The sequence below is a fragment of the Malania oleifera genome, chromosome 5 (assembly GCF_029873635.1).
Source record: "Malania oleifera isolate guangnan ecotype guangnan chromosome 5, ASM2987363v1, whole genome shotgun sequence".
NCBI classification, from domain to species: Eukaryota; Viridiplantae; Streptophyta; class Magnoliopsida; order Santalales; family Ximeniaceae; genus Malania; species Malania oleifera.
In genome coordinates, this window is record NC_080421.1 from 16,551,791 (window position 1) to 16,571,279 (window position 19,489).

Sequence of the window (19,489 nt, forward strand, 5' to 3'; positions counted from 1 at the left end):
TATTATTTGAAGTACTTGGAACCCAGGAAGTGTTAAATGAGAATTATTTTGGGAATTGGTTTGATTAATTTGGGGAAATGTAAATTTCAGGCTTTTGAGCTGCTAACGCTATGGAGCGCAGGATTTATGGTGTTAGTGGACCTCTCAGTAAGTCAAGTAAGGAGAATAAATTATAACAGATATTTTGAGAACTACTGGATGAATTAGTATGTGAAAATGAGAATATGATATTTTGTTTGAAATTGTTATGATACAAATATCAAATAAATTGTGTGGCATATGAGTAATACTGAATTGTGATACTTTGGGATATGAAATATGATTATAGAAATGTTTTCTATAATAAATGGGGAAGTATGAGAATATGATATGTTTTATTAAGAAATGTGGAAATTTGTGAAATGAGATATATATACTATTGTGAGAATGGAATGGGTATTGAAAAGATGAGAAAGAAATAAAAAATGATGTGAATATTGAAATGTGATATATACCATTATGAGATGAGATATGAATACTAAAATGTGAATACGAAAATGTAAATATTGTGATGTGAATACTGCAATAAGAATGTTAAAGTATTTTGAATGATATGTACATTATGTCTTCCGCTGTTAGGTTAATATAAATAAAATGTATGTTTACCCGGTACCCAATGCGGGTTGGGTCATGTAAGTGGTATCAGAGTTATTAACATGGCTGATGTGATGTTTGATGTGTATGATTTAATTATTATTGTAAAAAATGGTATGAAAATTGGGGCGCCACACACTGATAATAATCTATTCCTTCTTAGTGAGAGGTGTCTCACCCAAGAATTTAAACATTACAGGAAATACGAGGAATCAAGGTAAGAGTGTTTCGAGGCAGGATCTAGATAATATTATTGGAAGTAAGTGTCTATGAGTTCTAATATTTATGCAGTGATGTTTTGTACACTATGGTTTGTAAATATGTGTATGGGAAGATACTTATGTGTTGATGGATAGTTGTAGAATTCTAGTATTGTATCTATAATTTTATATCTATGTTTTTGCTGTTTAGTTCATGGACTGGTTTATGATCAGGTTTACCTGTTACCCTACTTCGGGATTGGGACAGTATAGTTTGGTATCAGAGCAGATTTATCTTATATGAAAAATAAATAAATAAAATATAGTGATATTTTCGAATCGTTACAATTTTATTAGAGACCACGTACAAAAAGGGGGCGTTGAACTTGTATACATTAATACTGAACGCTAATTGGCTGATATCTTGACAAAACCCCTAAACGAGGATAGCTTCTGCAAAATAAGACATGAATTGGGAATGTGTACTCCTTAGGATCTATATTAAAAGTGTGAAGAATTTTCATTAAATTGTTATATCTTAGTTGGCTAAATCAGCAAAATTCTCACTTTAGTTCTGTTCCAGTTAGTCGATGAATAGGGTATATTCATTGACAAGTTGGGTTAGTTTGTCAACAAATAGGGTGAATTAGTAGACGAATTCAGTCAGGGAAGAACTTTTAATCGCACAACACAACACTCATTTTCGAACCCTAACTCACAAGCACACTCATTTTCTCTCTTCTCCTCACACATGAACACTCTCAAGCCATATCTCTCCTCAGCAATCACCGATTCTCATGGCTCATAAGAGGAAGGCCGGTAGCTCCTCCAAGAAACTCGACCTTGCAGAAGGCCCCTCCCACAAAAAATCTGAAAAGATTCTTAAGAAGGGAGTTGTGTCTCCTCAAGCACAAAATCGGTACAAGTAAATTATCTCCAAATGAAGTGTAGTATAAGGTAATATTGTTCCAATCAAATTCTTAAAAGATAATTTTCCAATGCTTGTAGACAAAATCAGGGTTATAGGTTGGGAACCACTGTTAAATTTGAATGAGCCTACCCATTTTGATTTAGTTAAATAATTTTATGCAAATTTTGTGCCCTTTTCTCCCGAATGCACAACATATTCTACCGTGAGAGGGAAAACAATTTTGTTCAATCGTGCTACGTTCAATGCTATTTTCTCTTGTGAATGATATCCAATCCACAACATCCCTATCAAAATGTGGCCTACGGACCTTCCATGGTTTAACCCTCACAAGGCCCTCAAGCTCATAACTAGAAACCCTAATATACCAAAGGTGGCTAAACCTAAGGCTAAGGAACTTACTGTTGAGTTTAGAGTATTGCACCACATTATCACCTTTAATATCTCGCCAAGAAAGGGTGAGACTTGCTACCCTCAGAGACATATTTGCGTTATTCTATGTATGACATGGACGAGGAATTGATTTGCCCTCCATCATCGTAAACCGTATGGAGGATAATTTGAGATGCAAGAATTGGTGTCTGCCATTTGCCCGCCTGCTAACACAACTATTTTTGCACTTTGACATTCTACTTGCAAGCATATAAGGGGTCTTGCCTACGAATGACAATATTTATTCCGAGGCAACCCTGTGCCGTAAGCACTTCACCCAAGATGAACGGTCATCAGTCTGGATGAAACCAGACCAACCAGTTGGGGCACCCGTGGATGAAGTAGAAGAAGCTATGGAGGAAGAAGAAGCCGCGGTGGCTGGAGAACACAACCTCCTTGAAGCTCATATGGATATTCTTGAGGCTAGGGAACACTCAGATGACCCCATTTTGCAATGCCTTGATTAGCTAGAATTAGGGATGAATGCTCGCATTAACGCCATGGAACAGGAAATGGGAGAACACTTCAATGCGTTCGATACTCATCTTGAATCCATTTTGGAAATGGTGTGATCCCAAGGGGGGATGAATTGGGTTTTAAAAACATTTTGGCTAAATTAAACATTTGTCAATTCACCACAGATCATATCTCATCCAATGTAATAGCGTGTATGAAAAATGATGAAATTATACGTTCAAACATACACGTACGACATATCTCATTTAACTCAAATGTGTGCATGCAAATAATTATAACTAAATGAAAGCATACACATGCGGGAATTGAAGTACGAAAATTTAAATGAGAGATAGATAAATATATATATATATATATATATAGAGAGAGAGAGAGAGAGAGAGAGAGAGAGAGAGAGAGAGAGACACACACACACACACACACACACAAGATTTGTTATTGAGGTTCGGCCAAACTAGCCTACGTCCCCACCTTGGGCATACCCCCTAGCGACACAAGATTTGTTATTGAGGTTCGACCAACCAGCCTATGTCCCCACTTTGGGCATACCCCCCAAGGATTACACTATCTCTGCTCACTTAAACGGGCGAAGCAGAAGTCGTATTTTCATTTTTCCTCATGCCACACAATTTGAATAATACACATATTTATATACCTACTAAAATAATAAATCAATCCATGTTCATTATCGCTTTACTAAAAATATCGATTAAATTATCTCCACAATTTATCTAATACTCAAAATAAGCGTTAGTAAGAAAAACATAGATAATTAACCCTACTCACCTTGACCAATTTTAGAAAATTTAAAACAATTTTGACCAATCATTTCAATTAGTCAAATTATCCAGAGAATCCATTACTTAAATCCTGTAGCCTTTTTCTTTATTTTAATTGGTTCATTTTCAAAAATAATAGTTGTTAACTCAACCCTAGGCTCAAAACCCTCAGTTTAAATGGTTGATTTCAAAACTTGCATGATAATCATATACATACACATATAATTTCCATTTTAACAGGTAAAATTTACAAAACAACTGGCCTAATTTATTCCCCTTACCTGGTTTCCTAAAGTTACGCCTGCAGGGATCCCAACACTGTGTCTGCGACACTCATACGAATCTTGAATTCATAAATCTTAATTTAATCAACTAAACCCCAGGTAAAATACTATTTGAATATTTATTAGACCCATAAACTCCAAATAAATAATTAAACTACCAAAATCATCAAATTTGTTTAATTTCCAAAATCTTACCCTAACCTTGGGGTGGTGCCTAAAAAACCCAATTCAAAAATCCACTCCGGTTAAATTGATGAGGATCGACGCTAGGCCCTAGAAATGGTGTCTGATCGTCAATTAGGCTGAAGATTTGAGGGAAATTGAGGATAAAGAGTGGGTTTGCCTTATCCCAGGAGTGGTGCCTACAACGCTCCTACGAAAAATCCACTCCAATTAAATTGACGATGGCGAAGAATGGAACCAAGCGGTATTTGCTGAGAAAATGAGGAGAGAGAGAGAGAGAGAGAGAGAGAGAGAGAGAGAGAGAGAGTATAGAGACATGAGGAGAGAGAAAGCTCATAGAAAGCTGAGAGACTGTGAGGCGCAGGGAGAAATCCAAATTCAATTTGGATGAAGAAGCTTCTTCAAGAAGCTTTACTAACTAATATATATAAAACTTATATTATATTAATCTTATATATATATATATATATTTATTTCAATTAGTTTTTTTTTCATACTATTCCTTTTATTTGTTTATTTAATTAATTAATTTAATAATATTTAATTAATTGATTAATTATAATCTTTTTTTTTTCAGGTCACTACAATGCCGATGCATGCATTATTATAGACCAAAGATAAAAATGCAGTACAATTCAAAACATGTCTTCTTCTTTTTGCTCTTCTCTTCATGGAATACGTCAGTATGATGTGAGCTTTAAGTTCTTTATGACTTCCATCTTCCTCTTTTGTGTGTGCATTTAGAATTGTTGACTTGTTCAAAACGCTGGACACACACATGAGACACTTGTGTTTGTCAACATCAAAATAGAAATCAGACTCAAAAAGCCAACACTCCATGTAGCAGGGAACAAATAGTCATCTAGCTAACATCAATGCTAATCTAGCAACGATTCTTGATCACCTTCGCCGAAATAACTAGGACCCCTCTTTTGATGACGGTCAAAGAGATATTGGTGTTGGAAATAGGTGTTGGATATTGACTGATTGATGTATATTTTTGCTGATTGGCTGGTACTGATACATATTTATGATTGCATGGATTTTTTGAACTTTAACTCCTATTTATATTTGATTAACATTATCGCATGATGAAACTTGATAGTAATTGAGTACTATTGTTGAACAATATTGTTATCTCATAGGTCATGATGCGTAAGTTCATCACAGGTTATTTACATATGGCATATATGATTGTCGTGTACTACAGCTTGCCACTATATGAACTGGTTATTTGCATTATGGTATACATAAATTCATTTTGAGTTAAGACTTTTTGGATTGATTGTTTACTTGTTGGATATACTGTTAAATTTTTGGATATATTGACTCTCAATGAAAATTCAATATTTGCGTGCTGGTTTATATTAATTGAACTTTCAAAATTTGGCATGATCGTGAAATATAAAGATGTATATTCTTTTATCATGCATTTACTGCATACAGTAAGGGGAGTATTGTTTTTTTAAACTTTGAATCGTATGCATATTTTGAGGGGGAGTTTTTTAGATATATCCTACAAAAACGCCAATGGTTTTCCATCATTAAAAAGGGAAAGATTGTTATCCTTAGTGGCTAAAGTATCCCAATGTAGTATGTTTTGGTGATAACAATCTGTTCATGATCCTCAAGTTATCTAATCTTTGTACATCGAGTTTAGTACAGGACAACATGACAACATTGGATCAAACACAAGGATCAAATGAACTTCGATGAAGCAATGATCAAAAGCTTATTCAAGGAATACCCAAACACAACCAACTGAAGCTATATAAAGTCTTACATGTATAATGGGTTGTGTGTGAGGTAAGGATATCTTGTAACTCTTGTGGTTATGATCTTAGTAAGAATAACTAGCAAGAGTTGAGCAAATACATATGCATATTAGTTAATACTAGTGTATAGGATATCAAAATGAGTTTTCATAAGCATACTAATATATATAAGATATTAAAATGAGTTTTCAAATGTATTTTCACATATTAGATATTTTATATTCAAATGGAACTTCATAAGGACAAGTCTTAATTATCATTGGTATTGATATATTTCATATACACTTTTCCTAGATTAGTTTAATTCAATAGAAAGCATATAAGTATGGAAAAACAAGGCAATTAGTTGACTATTTGACCCTACTCGTCGACAAAATAAACCAGCAGCTAAACATGATTTTCTGCCCAGTCAAATCGTTGACTAATAGCGGTAACTCGACGATGAATTGGAGCATATTGTCGACGAATTAATCCAGTAGCTTAATGTATTTTCTGCCCGGGTAATTAGTTGACTAATTGAGAAAGTTGTCAACAAATTGAGGCAACTCGTCGATGATTTGAGTCACATAGTCAATGATTTGCATTGAGAAACCTGAAACAACGAGCTTAAAATGGATAGTTTTTAACTCATCTTGTCGCATTAAATGCCCAACGACCAGATAACAGCTAGCTCGTCCCTTTGCTCATAAATGCAAGCTACTTACATTTATTAAACACATTGATTAGTGATCAATTGGTTGTTGCAAGCATTGTAGGTTATCATTTGCTCAAATTACTCTTGCTTCTTATTCTTGTGAAGTATCATTTACTCAAGAAAGTAGTGTGAGGTTTTATATTGTAATATCAGCTCAAGAAGGAGCACTCTTTGTATCATCTACATTCTTATGATTGTAAATTGGTTCTTGGTGAACCGTATCAAGGAAGTTCTTGGTGAACTGTATCAAAGGAGGTTCTTGGTGAACTTCGCGTATTGGCTCTTGGTGAGTATCGGGGATTGGTTCCCGATTTGTAAAGACTTCTCAGTCTTGAAAGGAGTTCGAATAGTAGATTTTACAATTCTTGAGTGTGTCTCAAGACATGGACGTAGGTTGGGTGCCAAACCACATTAAAATCATGGTGGCAAGCTTTTCTCTCTTTCTTCTCCCTTATATACTTATGTTATTTTATTTGCAATTATTGTGATTTAAATTACTTGTATCTTGTCAAGTCTTATTGTTTTGTTGAAAAATATTTAAGCCGCGAAAAGAGTATATTCACTTCCCCTCTAGACACAACTCTTGGGCTAACTCATAAGAGTACTAATGTGTATGTGTATGCATGTGTATGTAAGTCTAGTCACAAATCTTCTTTGTTTTATATATATATATATATATATATATATATATATATATGATTAACAAAGAAGAAAAGGAAATACTAGCTAGACATAAGAAAGTAAATAATAAAAAAAAAACTAAGAAAATAAAAAATCGAACATAATTTTTTTTACAAAAATTTGAATAATTCTTTTTTTGAAATCTATATATGTGGACCAATAAGATATCTAAATTTGGACTATAATAGATTTTTTTTTTTCTAGTATAAGAGGGTCCACACTTTTTTTCAATCATTTATTTTTAATTTTTATAAAGTCTTGTTTTTTATTGAAAGAAAAGTTTAAAAAATTATGATATTCTTTAAAAGAATTTTTATTATTTCTGTTATGAAAAAGAGTTCTAGTTTCTATTTTCAGCAAAACCGAAGTTTTTCACTTTAATTTATTTTTTGAAAAATATAAATTGCTTATCTATCTTCAATTGCACACGCACGCCCACACACATGACATTGTAAGTTGTTTTTTTTTTTATTTTTTTAACAACCTGAAACTCTAATATGAGTAAACCCTTTAGACCCATCAAGACGGCACTAAATTAGATAGGACATTGTTAATTATATAGGCACTCTTGACTTTTTTTCTGTCTTACTTTGACTCTTTTTCTCTCCCTGGCTTTCGATCTACTCAATTTGAATTTGAATTACACAACGAGAAACTCCTAAGACATAAATCTTCTATTATGGAAGCAAAAGGATAAGGAGTATCTATTTATCATTTTATCTATTAGTTACTATGAGAATTTTAGAAGCTGAGGATGCTATGATGTCATGAGGTGAAGTGTTGGACAATATCTGTCTGGAAGATTTTATTGGGACCATGGCATAAATCTTCTATAGAGGGGACCTAAGCACAATTTTGGACAGATTTCAACATGGGGCAATTCTAATCCAAAAAAGGAAGTGATTTTTTTTTTCTAAATTTTTTTTTCAACTATATATATATATATATTATTTTTTTTTCAGCATAAAATTTTGCAAATATTTATTTCAAACAATTTTTAGGAAAAAAAAAAGGGTAGTAGCAAAGACTATATATATAAGATAGTTTGAGAATACTACTTTACAAAATCAAAAAGACTTGTAAGAGATGGTTCCTTCACGTAAGATTTAGAATCACAAATAATTGTAAAATGTTATGTTAATATTTAATCGAACCCATACAAGTTAAGAGAAATTATTAAGTTAAGATGCTTATCAAATTTATATTATAATAAAATTTATACTATATTTTATCTAAATTCAAGATACAAATTTCAAACTCTCAAATTTTACCTAAATTATTCAAAAAATATTTTTATGCGTGACGCAAGTTCATATAAAATGTCGAATGAATTTGAAATCAACTTGGGTAAATATACATTATAATTTGACTCCTCAAGAGGAATTAAAATGAGAATACTTTTATTTTGGCTTTCTTTAGTATTTAGATAAAATCAAGCAAATGATCAAACCAAAGGGACAGGATGCTTGACCAATTGTGAAATGATGAGCTTAAAATTTTTATTTAAAAAAAATTAGCTTGGGTTCCAAGGGTATTGACAAAATGCAAAACCATTTTTAGCCTTCCAAATACTCCAAAGGACCACAAACAAGATAGAAATGAAATTAAGTTTATCTTTAGCACACCATCATCCAGAAATTAGTCATAAATCATAGATTTTAAAATTTTTTATTTCTTTTTAGAAAAAAATTTGGATTTGAGTGGATTTGGATAAATTTTAATATAATTTTGTATTACGTTTTATCCAAATCCAAATTTTCTCTTAAGTGAAAATAAATTGAGATTTTTTTTTCACACTTTTAAAAGATAAAATAAGAGATTATATTTAAATTAAGTGATTTAATTTAAAAAGTCTACATTACTTGCTATGCACAAGGATGAAAGATTGAGACAATATGAATCTAATTTAATTGTCACCATCTTATGAAAACAAAGAAAGACTTAATTTTGACTCCTAAGTTGAAAAGACAGTAAAAGAAAATGTTTACAATTGTTAATTAGTTAACAATTAAATATCTTAATTTCTGTTAACTTTGGTATATTCCCAAGAGAGGGGGAGGGGGGTGAATTTGATATTTAAAAATTACTTCCTAGATTAAATTAGATCAGCAGTATTATGCAATCTTGAGTTTGTGTATGCAATAATAAACTCAATCATTCACAATAAAACATACATGTATAGTAAATATAAATTGCAGAAATATAAAGAGTGCGCACACGATATGTTATCGAGGTTCGGCCAATACTGCCTACGTCCCCCGCCTCCAGCTCGCAAGTCCGAAGATTACACTAATACTCACTTAAGGGGTGGAGTAGCACCGGTTACAATCAGATCAATTCAAGGGGCTAACTTCAACCAATACGCCTTACTAGGATGGCGCACCTAACTTTCCTAACTGAATTTTAGCCAGTCCGGGACTATTTCACAGGGCTAGTCTCCATCTTTAGGCCCACGCCTGGAATACAACAAATGTGTACAAATTTTGTACACGAAAATACGTTTCTTACACAAGCAGGTATGTACTACAATACGCACAGTATACTCAATCAACCACACATCAACAATATAGGAAATTGTAAGCTCAGTGATGTGTATCTTTATGCAAGCAACACTCAACAAGGTATTATCATTAATATGTTAAAGAGTGTTCTAATCAAGTTATTTCTTTGAAACTGTATATATCAAATTTCAATAATAAATCAGGATTTCAAAGATGCTGCAAATATTCAGAACAATTCAAAATATTTTCTTCAAGAAAGTAGGCTCAAGAGTTGTTTGAAAAAAATTAATAGCTTGTTAAAAATAATTTGCACAACAAAATTAAGTTATAGGAATCTTTGCAATGACAATGCAAAGATCCTTAAGCTGATGAGTTTTTCCCAACACTAGATTTATCAAATAAAAATCTGTGGGAAAACTCTTGCTTAACCCCTCAAAATTATATCAAATTATCAACCAAATAAATGGGAGTATTAGCACTATCTAATAAACACAAGAACAATCAATAAATTCTCACAATATCAAGATGTATCAAGGGAATGAATATTTGAGAGTATTTTGGCCAAAATGAGATTTTGAGATAAAGAAAATTTTCTAATGATTTTGGCTAATTTCATGTTAATCTTCACAAATGAACCCATATTTATAGGTCAAGACCAAAATATAACCGTGTACGACCTATAGGGAATTCTTAGAAAAGTTTTAAAATACTTAGGAAATATTAAATCCATTTAACCCTTATTTACCTCAGTTAAAATAAAATAACCCGGGAAGGTTCGGGTGGCTGAATCGAGGTTCAGTCGCCCAACCAGACTCATCTTGAAAAACTCATTTTAAATAGTTAGGTTGCCCGCGTGTAGGTTCGGTAGCCCGAATAAAAGTCAGTAGCATAGATTCGGGTGCCCGGTCAGTGGGTCAGTAGCCCAAACACAGAGGTTCGGTCAACCGGGGCCTATTTTGAACTGAACTACTCGATAACCTGAGTTGGTGAAAAGGTCACATCTAAGGGTTCAGTTATCCGAGGGAGATAGAGTCTTTCTTGGTTCGGCAACCTGAACCCAAGTCAAACTGTTGACTTCCCAACAGTTCGGGCGCCCGAGGTAAAATGAGCCCCTGAGGTTCGGTCGCCCAAGCCCTCTCATTTTATGTCTATCTTGTTCAGTCCATTTCAAATTGATCCCCTGTTTGACAAAATATTGTGGGGATATATTAGTGCATATGTGTGGGGACCTAAAGTCTTACTAAAGTCTTTTCAAAGGGCGTTTTGAGATAGTCCCAAAAATTCGGTGTCGGTCGTACTTCGGTCGACCGAAGGGTGCCCTAAGGTCATTCAGTCCCTATGGTCAATCTACGGTCATTTTTGAGTTTACAAAACCTACATACATGACATTCAGAGATTATTACAGACCGATATAAATTATTATAGACCCAAATAATATAAATTACAATAAGAAATAATCTTCAGGGTCTTGAAACTTTACTTCATGTATCATCAATTGATTTGTTAATATAAACCTGCACACAAACTCGAAAACTATCAAATACTAGAGTATTTGTCATTATCAAAACCGGGTGTGAGCAATAAGGTCAATAATTTTCCATTTCAATAAGCTTTTTAAAAATGTTCATAATTTTAATTCCTGAAAAGAATAATTAAATTAACCGAAATTAACTATAAATTAAATAAGCATACATGAATTCTTCATTCATAAATAAATGGAATCATCTAGATAAAGCATCAAAACTAATAAATGAATAAATAAACCGACAATGAAAGAAGTAAAGTTTAAACTGAATATAATAAATAAATAAATAAACAATGCATATAATCAAACAATCATACATGATTGAAAGAAACATTACGTGCATTCATGGTTTCATTCCTAACTTTGGATTAGATCCTAATTCTACACCATATTATAAATTAAGTAAATTCTTCTAATATATATGTATACTTGAGATAAAACCCTGAACTATATATTCATCCTTGTTTTGAAAAAGGAAATTAAAATTTTAATACCCCATTTGAAATTTGAAAATCTTCTTTTTTTGGAAAAAAAAAAATATGAAGGAACTAACTTTTTTCCATTTAGTTATAAAGAAAAGTAAGGAAAAAAAAAAATCTGTGGTGAATTAACAATTGAAAACTTATTTTTACACATCACTAAACTTTTATTTTTTCTAATTTTTTTTATTATATTTGAATAAAATTTTATTCTTAAAAGTATAATGAAAAATCAAATTTTAATTAATTTATTTGTATAAAAAAATTGTATTAATTTAAATAATGTTTAATATCTGTTTATAAAAAGAGTAAATACTTTTTTTTTTTTGGATTACGCACCGGGTATTTACGTGTCCGTTTTACGGTCCACGTGACTAATCCTATGCCTCTTGAAATTGACCCCACAACTCAAAAGAAAGAGTAAATTCAGGCACGTGACTAATCCTGTGCCTCTTGAAATTGACCCCACAACTCAAAAGAAAGAGTAAATTCAGGAGTTTAAGAACGGAAATGAATCCGAGAAGGTTTGAACACTTTACCTCATAAGAGACACTCCCGCAACCCGCACTACCACCTGAACCACATCCTGGGGGTAAGAGTAAATACATTCTTGATTGTAATATATATATATATAAAATTTTAAAATTTTATTTTTTAATTAATTTTTTTAATTTTAAAACTCAAATAAATACACAACCATTTAAAAAATTAAAAAATTGAGCTTAAAAAAAATGTTGAAATTGATAATATTTGTTATCCAATAGGGGGTGAAGGTTGGATTAGCATTGTAGAGGAGAATCTGAGAACCTAATTTGAGACCCAGACGGCGCACGTATTCGAAACTTTAAGGTGAAGGGGACGGGACCGGGACCCGGTGGCTCGGCGTTGCAATCCAGCTCATACTGAGGCCCACCGCGATCTCCAATCTTCCAGATCGGACGGCCAGCCTGTAACGTCGCATCGGCGGGCCCACGTGAATCTGCGCGGATGAAGGGACAGATTTCGAAGGTTCGCGAGCATGGGGCCCAGCCTTCGTATTTCGTACGCGAGACGACGTTGGGTATCCAGGGGCGGAGATTACGACGTCAGGTGTTGTTGGCGGTCGAAGCCAGCTGGAAGCAACACGTGGCAGCGCCTCCGTGGTGGGGGGTCGAGAGTGTTCGGGCAGTCGGCCACCGTCCCACAATGGCGGAACCAACCGCTAGCCGTTTCAATTGCTTGACATGTCTCCGTCCTAACCGTGTCCCTTCTCTGCCCATGCTTATGCTTCCCGAATAAAAATAATTGCATAGGACTTTTGGAGCTAGGTTCGTATTAATTTTGATATTATTATAAAAATTTATAAATAAAATCACATACATAACTTATATATAATTAAGATAGGTTTTGTGTTGCACCAGGGGATCCGAAGGGTTCGTTGGTGGTTGGAGTTTTTATGTAATAAAAAAAAAAAAAAAAAAAAGATAGTGCTTGAAAGTATGAATTTTGATTTGTGTAAATTTGGAAGATTTAATATATATAAATTTTAATGTAAGCGCTTCGGGTATTTGACATATTAGAGAAATATACCCTTACCATATAAAAAAATATACAGGTTTCATTTTTCAATTATCTCATGTATATATATATATATATATATACACACTCTTGTGTCCCTTGTAATATGTGTGCATCAATAAAGATTTTTATTCCCTCCTTCAAATTTAACATGGTATTAGAGCTTGAAACTTTTTTTCTTTTCTTAACCTAGTTTTTTTTTCTTAATCTACCTTGCTGCCGCACACCCAACAGGCTTCACACTAATCCTGTCGTCTCCGGTATCAAAGAACACGTTGTTGTCTTCGGCTTCTTAGTCCCATCCATCTAGTTCTTCTCTGCTCGGCCGCCGGTTCTACATTGTTGCCACCGTCATCGTCTGGGCATGTTTTTTTTCCCGTCCGATTTACAAGCCCTCAGTTCGGGGCCGACGCTCAGGTTCTCCGTCGTTCTGTCATCCGTATCCTTCAGGTTGTTTCTCCTTCTCCGGTAGTTCATGCTCGTTCCTCTCTTCTTTAACGGTGGTTCATTCAACGCTCCGGCGGAATCCTAGCTCTCAGCAGTATCCCCCAATTCATCCGGCCGTCTCTCGTCTTTTCTTGTATCAGAGCCAGCCTCGCGCACATTTCTGAACGCAGCCTCTCGCAGCTTCTCGGTTCTTCATCGTCGTCTCGATTCTTCTGTTTCTCTACAACAGATAGCAGCGGACGACCTTGCTTCCTGATAGCCATCACCACCCAACGTCATCTTCTCCGGTGAAGAGCAGTAGCAGCTCCCTACGACGTCTCAGCTTTTCGCTCCACCTTATTTGTCTCCACTCATCCTTGGCTGATTAATCTCTTTCGTTGTTGTCAACTTGTCCTCGTCACTCGTCACTGGCAGACTACCTCTCTCAGGCTCTCAGTCTCTCTTGGTTGCCTCTCTTTTCCGGCGTCTCAGGCTCTCAGTCTCAGGCTGTGTCTCGGAACTCTCTCGTTCCGGCGTTGTCTTAGCTCTCTCTCTTTCTGGCGTCTCCCTGCTGCAACTCTCGGCACTCTGCTCTGACAATCTCTTGTCGTCTCCATCGTCTCTTGGGCAACTTCTCATCTGTGGCAACTTCCATATACCAGAGGATTAGTTTTCTATCCTTTTGTGTTTAAACGTATTTATTTTGTTCCTTGAAAATTTCTGAAGATTTCACATATGTGGATTGTTTGATTCGATTTTGATAAGTGATGATTTGACTCATTTTCGCTGGAGAAACGGTTGCAAGTTTGTGGCTGATTCGAAGAATTATGTTCTAAATTTGTTGCACTTTGGGTGGTTATTTGATGATTTTGTGGAATTAAGAAGTGCAATGTATTCTGGGAAATTTAGTGAACTATCTTCCATTATGGAAGCATCTGGTTCTTCAATGGTTGAACATAATGTCACAGATTCTTCAACCTCTTCTGAGATTGCTATCCCTGGTCTCACCGGCGAACAATACCGTCAACTCTTGGATCTTCTATTGCCATCGAACACCAACTCTGCCAATTTTACTGGTAACCTCGTCTCTTGTCATTCTGCTTCGCTTTCTAACAGTGAATGGATTTTTGATTCAGGTGCCTCCGATCACATGACTTCCAATTTGTCTTCTCTTGATAATATTCAACTTCTTAACCAGCCATGCCACATTAAACTTCCAAATTGTGACATTGTTTCTGTAACTCATACCGGCACTATGCAATTTTCTCTAACTTTCTCTCTTTCTAATGTTCTTTATGTGCCTTCATTTAAATTTAATTTATTATCCATCAGCAAACTTACTAAGGATCTCAATTGTGTTGCTATATTTTTTCCCACCTTTTGTGTCTTTCAGGACCTATCAACGAGGAAGCTGATTGGAACATGTGAAGTACGGGAAGAGCTTTACCATTTTAAACCTCCCTCCGCCTCAGTTTTCCACTCTCGACGTGTTTCTAACACTACTATTTGGCATCAACGTCTTGGTCACCCTTCCATTTCATGTATTCCGAAAACCTTAAATATTTCTTCTTCTCATTTGCCTTGTGATGTTTGTGCTAAAGCAAAGCACACTCGTTTACCTTTTTCCTTGACTACACATAATAGCACATTTTGTTTTAATCGGATTTATTATGATATATGAGGTGGTCATCCTATAGTTTCACTCTCTAGTGCACACTATTTTTTAACAATCGCGGATGACTACTCACGTGCTACATGGGTTTATCTTATGTGCATGAAATCTGATACTTTCACTTGCATGGTCAAAAATCATTTCAATTGCACTGTTAAGCATGTACGCACTGATAATGTTCAAGAATTTCTATCCACCCTACTTCAAACATTTTTTCATGATCAAGGCATTTTTAACGAGCGCACATGTGTGGATACACCTCAGCAGAATGGTGTTGTTAAGCGTAAACATCGTCATCTTCTTAATGTGGCTCGATGTTTACTTTTTCAAGCCAATCTTCCCGTTTCTTTTTTGGGTGAATGCATTCTAACAGCCACCTATTTAATTAATCGCACTCCTTCACCCAGCCTCAATCATAAGTCTCCTTATGAACTTCTTTTTCAGAAACCACCATTGTATACACACTTGCGAGTGTTTGGGGTGCTTGTGCTATGCGCAAACCACTCACCAACATCGCGATAAATTCTCTCCTCGTGCTCTTCGATGTGTTTTCTTGGGTTATCCTGCTCATCATAAGGCTTTTCGTGTATACAATTTTGAAAACAAAAAAATTCTTATCTCCCATGATGTCACTTTTTAAGAACATATCTTTCCCTATCATCCCATACCTCTACCTCCTACATCTTCTCCCGTCCTATTCCTGATATAAAACCTTCCTACACACCTACCCCTAGCCCCCTACCTCTCTCTCCTTCTCCCTTGGTATCCTCCCCGATACCCTCACCCTCGCCCCCTCCACTCACCTCCTCACAGCCCAAACGAGTTGTCACACATCCCTCTTACTTGGCTGATTATATCTGCCCTACTTTACCAAAGTCTTCCACGGCTTCACAAGTTTCAAGATGTTCCTCAGGTACGGTTAATTGTCTCTCCTCTTTTTTATCTTATCGTCGTTTCTCTAATCACCATTTGGCTTTTCTTTCTGTCATGTACCAATATCCCAAACCCACCTCATATTCTCAGGCTGTGTTGCACCCACATTGGCGTGATGCCATAGCTTGTGAAATCTAAGCCTTAGAAACCAAAAATACATGGGTTCTTCAACACCTTCCACCTGCAAAAAAACCAATTAGCTGTAAATGGGTGTTCAAAACAAAACTTTGGGCTGATGGATCCATAGAGCGACACAAAGTTTGCTTGGTGGCCAAGGGCTATAATCAGGTAGAAGGTTTGGATTATCATGACACTTTTGCTCATGTTGCTAAACTCGTTACTGTTAGGCGTGTTCTTGTAGTGGCTGCAACTCGGAATTGACATCTCCTTCAATTGAACGTCAACATCATTTTTCTCCATGGTGACCTCGATGAGGAGGTCTATATGCTCCCTCCACTGGGTTATTGCAAACAGGGGGAGACTTATGTTTGTCATCTTTAGAAATCCCTTTATGGTCTTAACCAAGCCTCTCGTAATTGGTTCTCTAAATTATCTTCTGTTTTACTTGCTGCGGGTTTCACCTAATCTTAGGCCGACCATTCTCTTTTCACTCACTTTCGGGATCAGTCTTTTACTCTCATTCTTGTTTATATTGATAACATTCTCATGGAAGGTAATGATCTCTTCGATATTAGCACTTTCAAAGTCATGCTTGCTCAAAAATTCAAATTAAAGGATCCTAGAAAATTGAAATATTCCCTTGGCATCGAAGTTGCTGGCTCTCCCAATGGTATATTTCTTAATCAACGCAAATATGCTCTTGACATCCTCGCTGATAGCGGTCATCTTGGTGCTCGTCCTACCCACTTTCCCATGGACAAAATCTCAAGCTCAATAATACTGATGGTGCTCTTCTCTCCAATCCAAGCTCATTTTGGCGACTCATTGGATGTTTGCTTTATCTCACCATCACTCGTCCTGACATTGTGTTTCTAGTCAACATTCTCAGTAAATTTATGCACCAACCTAGACGACCACATTATGATGCTGTTGTATGTGTTCTTCGATATATTAAGAATTCTCCAAGACAGGGCTTATTTTTTCCTACTGCCAACACTCTTCAAGTCTCAGCCTATTCTGATTCGGATTGGACTAGTTGTCCCCTCACTCACCGCTCCACCACTGGTTTTTTCATTCAGTTGGGCACTAGTCCGATTTCCTGGCGTACTAAGAAACGAACTACCATGTCTCGCTCCTCCGCTGAAACTGAGAACCGTGCACTTGCTTCCACTACATGTGAATTTACATGGCTCAAAACTCTTTTAACTGATCTTGGAGTACCACATTCCCAGCCTATGCTCTTATATTGTGACAACCAAGTGGCTCTTCACATTGCCCAGAATCCAGTTTTCCACGAACGTACAAAACATATAGAAATCGATTGTCACATTATTCGTGAGAAGTTACGGGCTAGCCTTTTTTTTACTAAGCATATTCCTACCCACAGTCAGCTTGCCAATATCTTCACCAAAGCTTTGGGTCATGAACATTTCCAAGATTTATCACGCAAGTTGGGCATTACGGATCTCCATGCTCAAACTTGAGGGGGAGTACTAGAGAAATATACCCTTTTTATATAAAAAAATATACAGTTTCCATTTTTCAATTATCTCATGTATATATACCCTTGTATCCCTTGTAATGTGTGCGCATCAAGAAAGATTTTTATTCCCTCCTCCAAATTTAACATGCCATGTAGTTTTACCCTGGTCTTTTTCTTCTTGAGTTAGCGAGTTTGGTTGGCTTGGTTCATATTTTGGGTTTTTTGAGTTAATCATGATGAGGAATCAAACTTGATCTTCCGAGTTTGGGTGAAGTAAGAAATTTTCTATAAGTACCAGTGGGGATCCGACCCACTTGATGTCGATCTTCTTTGTCTTACTTGATCAATACGCACATTTTGTGAATTCATAAAATGAAAATCACTAGGAGGCAATAAAAATTTTTTTTTCTCTTACCCCACGCTGGGGAGCATAGATTTCAAGGCACAATATTCATCATGTTATTCATTTTCAGGCCTTGAGTTGACACATTTGATTTGTGAACATCGTTTCTAAATATGTGCATTTTATTATCATGTCAATCAGATACATGATCCAAGTTTTTTGCTTGCTTTAAAATATTAAAGTAAAACACAGTGCCATATACCATATTCTTATAATTTTTTAACTTAAACTGGTTGGACAAAAAAGCACAAACACTTTTTCTGGTGCATATTAATCTATAAACAACAACAAAACCAAACCTTAAGTCCCATTAGGTAGGGTTGGTTATATGAATCCTTTTCCGCCAATTTATGCGATTATGGACCATTTCTTTTGACAGATTCAATGATACTATATTAATCTATAGTATTAATTAAAAGAAGACATGACGATGTTCAATTTCTGTTTTTTTTTTTTTTTCGCTTATTATGTCCTAAAATGCAGTCTAGCACAATATGATACACCTAAATTCACTTTTTGTATAGGCCTAACATATAAATTATATTTTTTTGCAGTTCACTACTTAATCAAAATGAGCATAAAAATTTAATTCGTTCACCCCATTTATAAATTAGTTTAACTTAGTATGGAATCTATTTTAACTTCGCTCTTATTGGTTGTCCATTCCATTAAACTATGTTGGAGATGTAGCTCATATTGAGTGGAATGGATGACCGAGAAAGCATGGTGATGCAAAGAAAAAGGAAGTTAGTTGCAAGATCAATCATCGACTGTTTGGTCGATGGTATGAGTGACGGTTTGCTCTCAATATCAAACCATCAATGACTTTAGTTTGCAGCAAGAACCACTCTCAGTATTTAAGCATTGACGATTTGCCTGAAACCGTCAACGGTTTCGTTCGACACGTGTTATGAATTTTTTAATTTGGAGATTGGTAGATTGGAGGATTCAGAGGTTTTTCCTCTGGGGATTGCTATAGAAGTGTTTTAGATGTATTATAAGTATTCTGTGTGCATAGGGTTGATATATAAACAATATTTGTAACCCTTGATGTAAACTTTACAATCTGATAGTCAAAATCAACCGCTTGCTCTCATAGACATAGGCAAATTTTCGAATCACGTAAATTTCTTGTGTCTTTGATTTTATTACTTTACATTATTCTCATTGTGATTGCTTGTTTAGTACATTCATCGTTGAGTGCTTGCATTACTTATCCCGGATTTGAGTTGTGTGTTTTCGCTATCCATTTGAATCAATAATTAATATCAGAGTTGCTGGTTGCAATGACTAAGATTTATTTGGCGAAGTTTGATATTGGTAA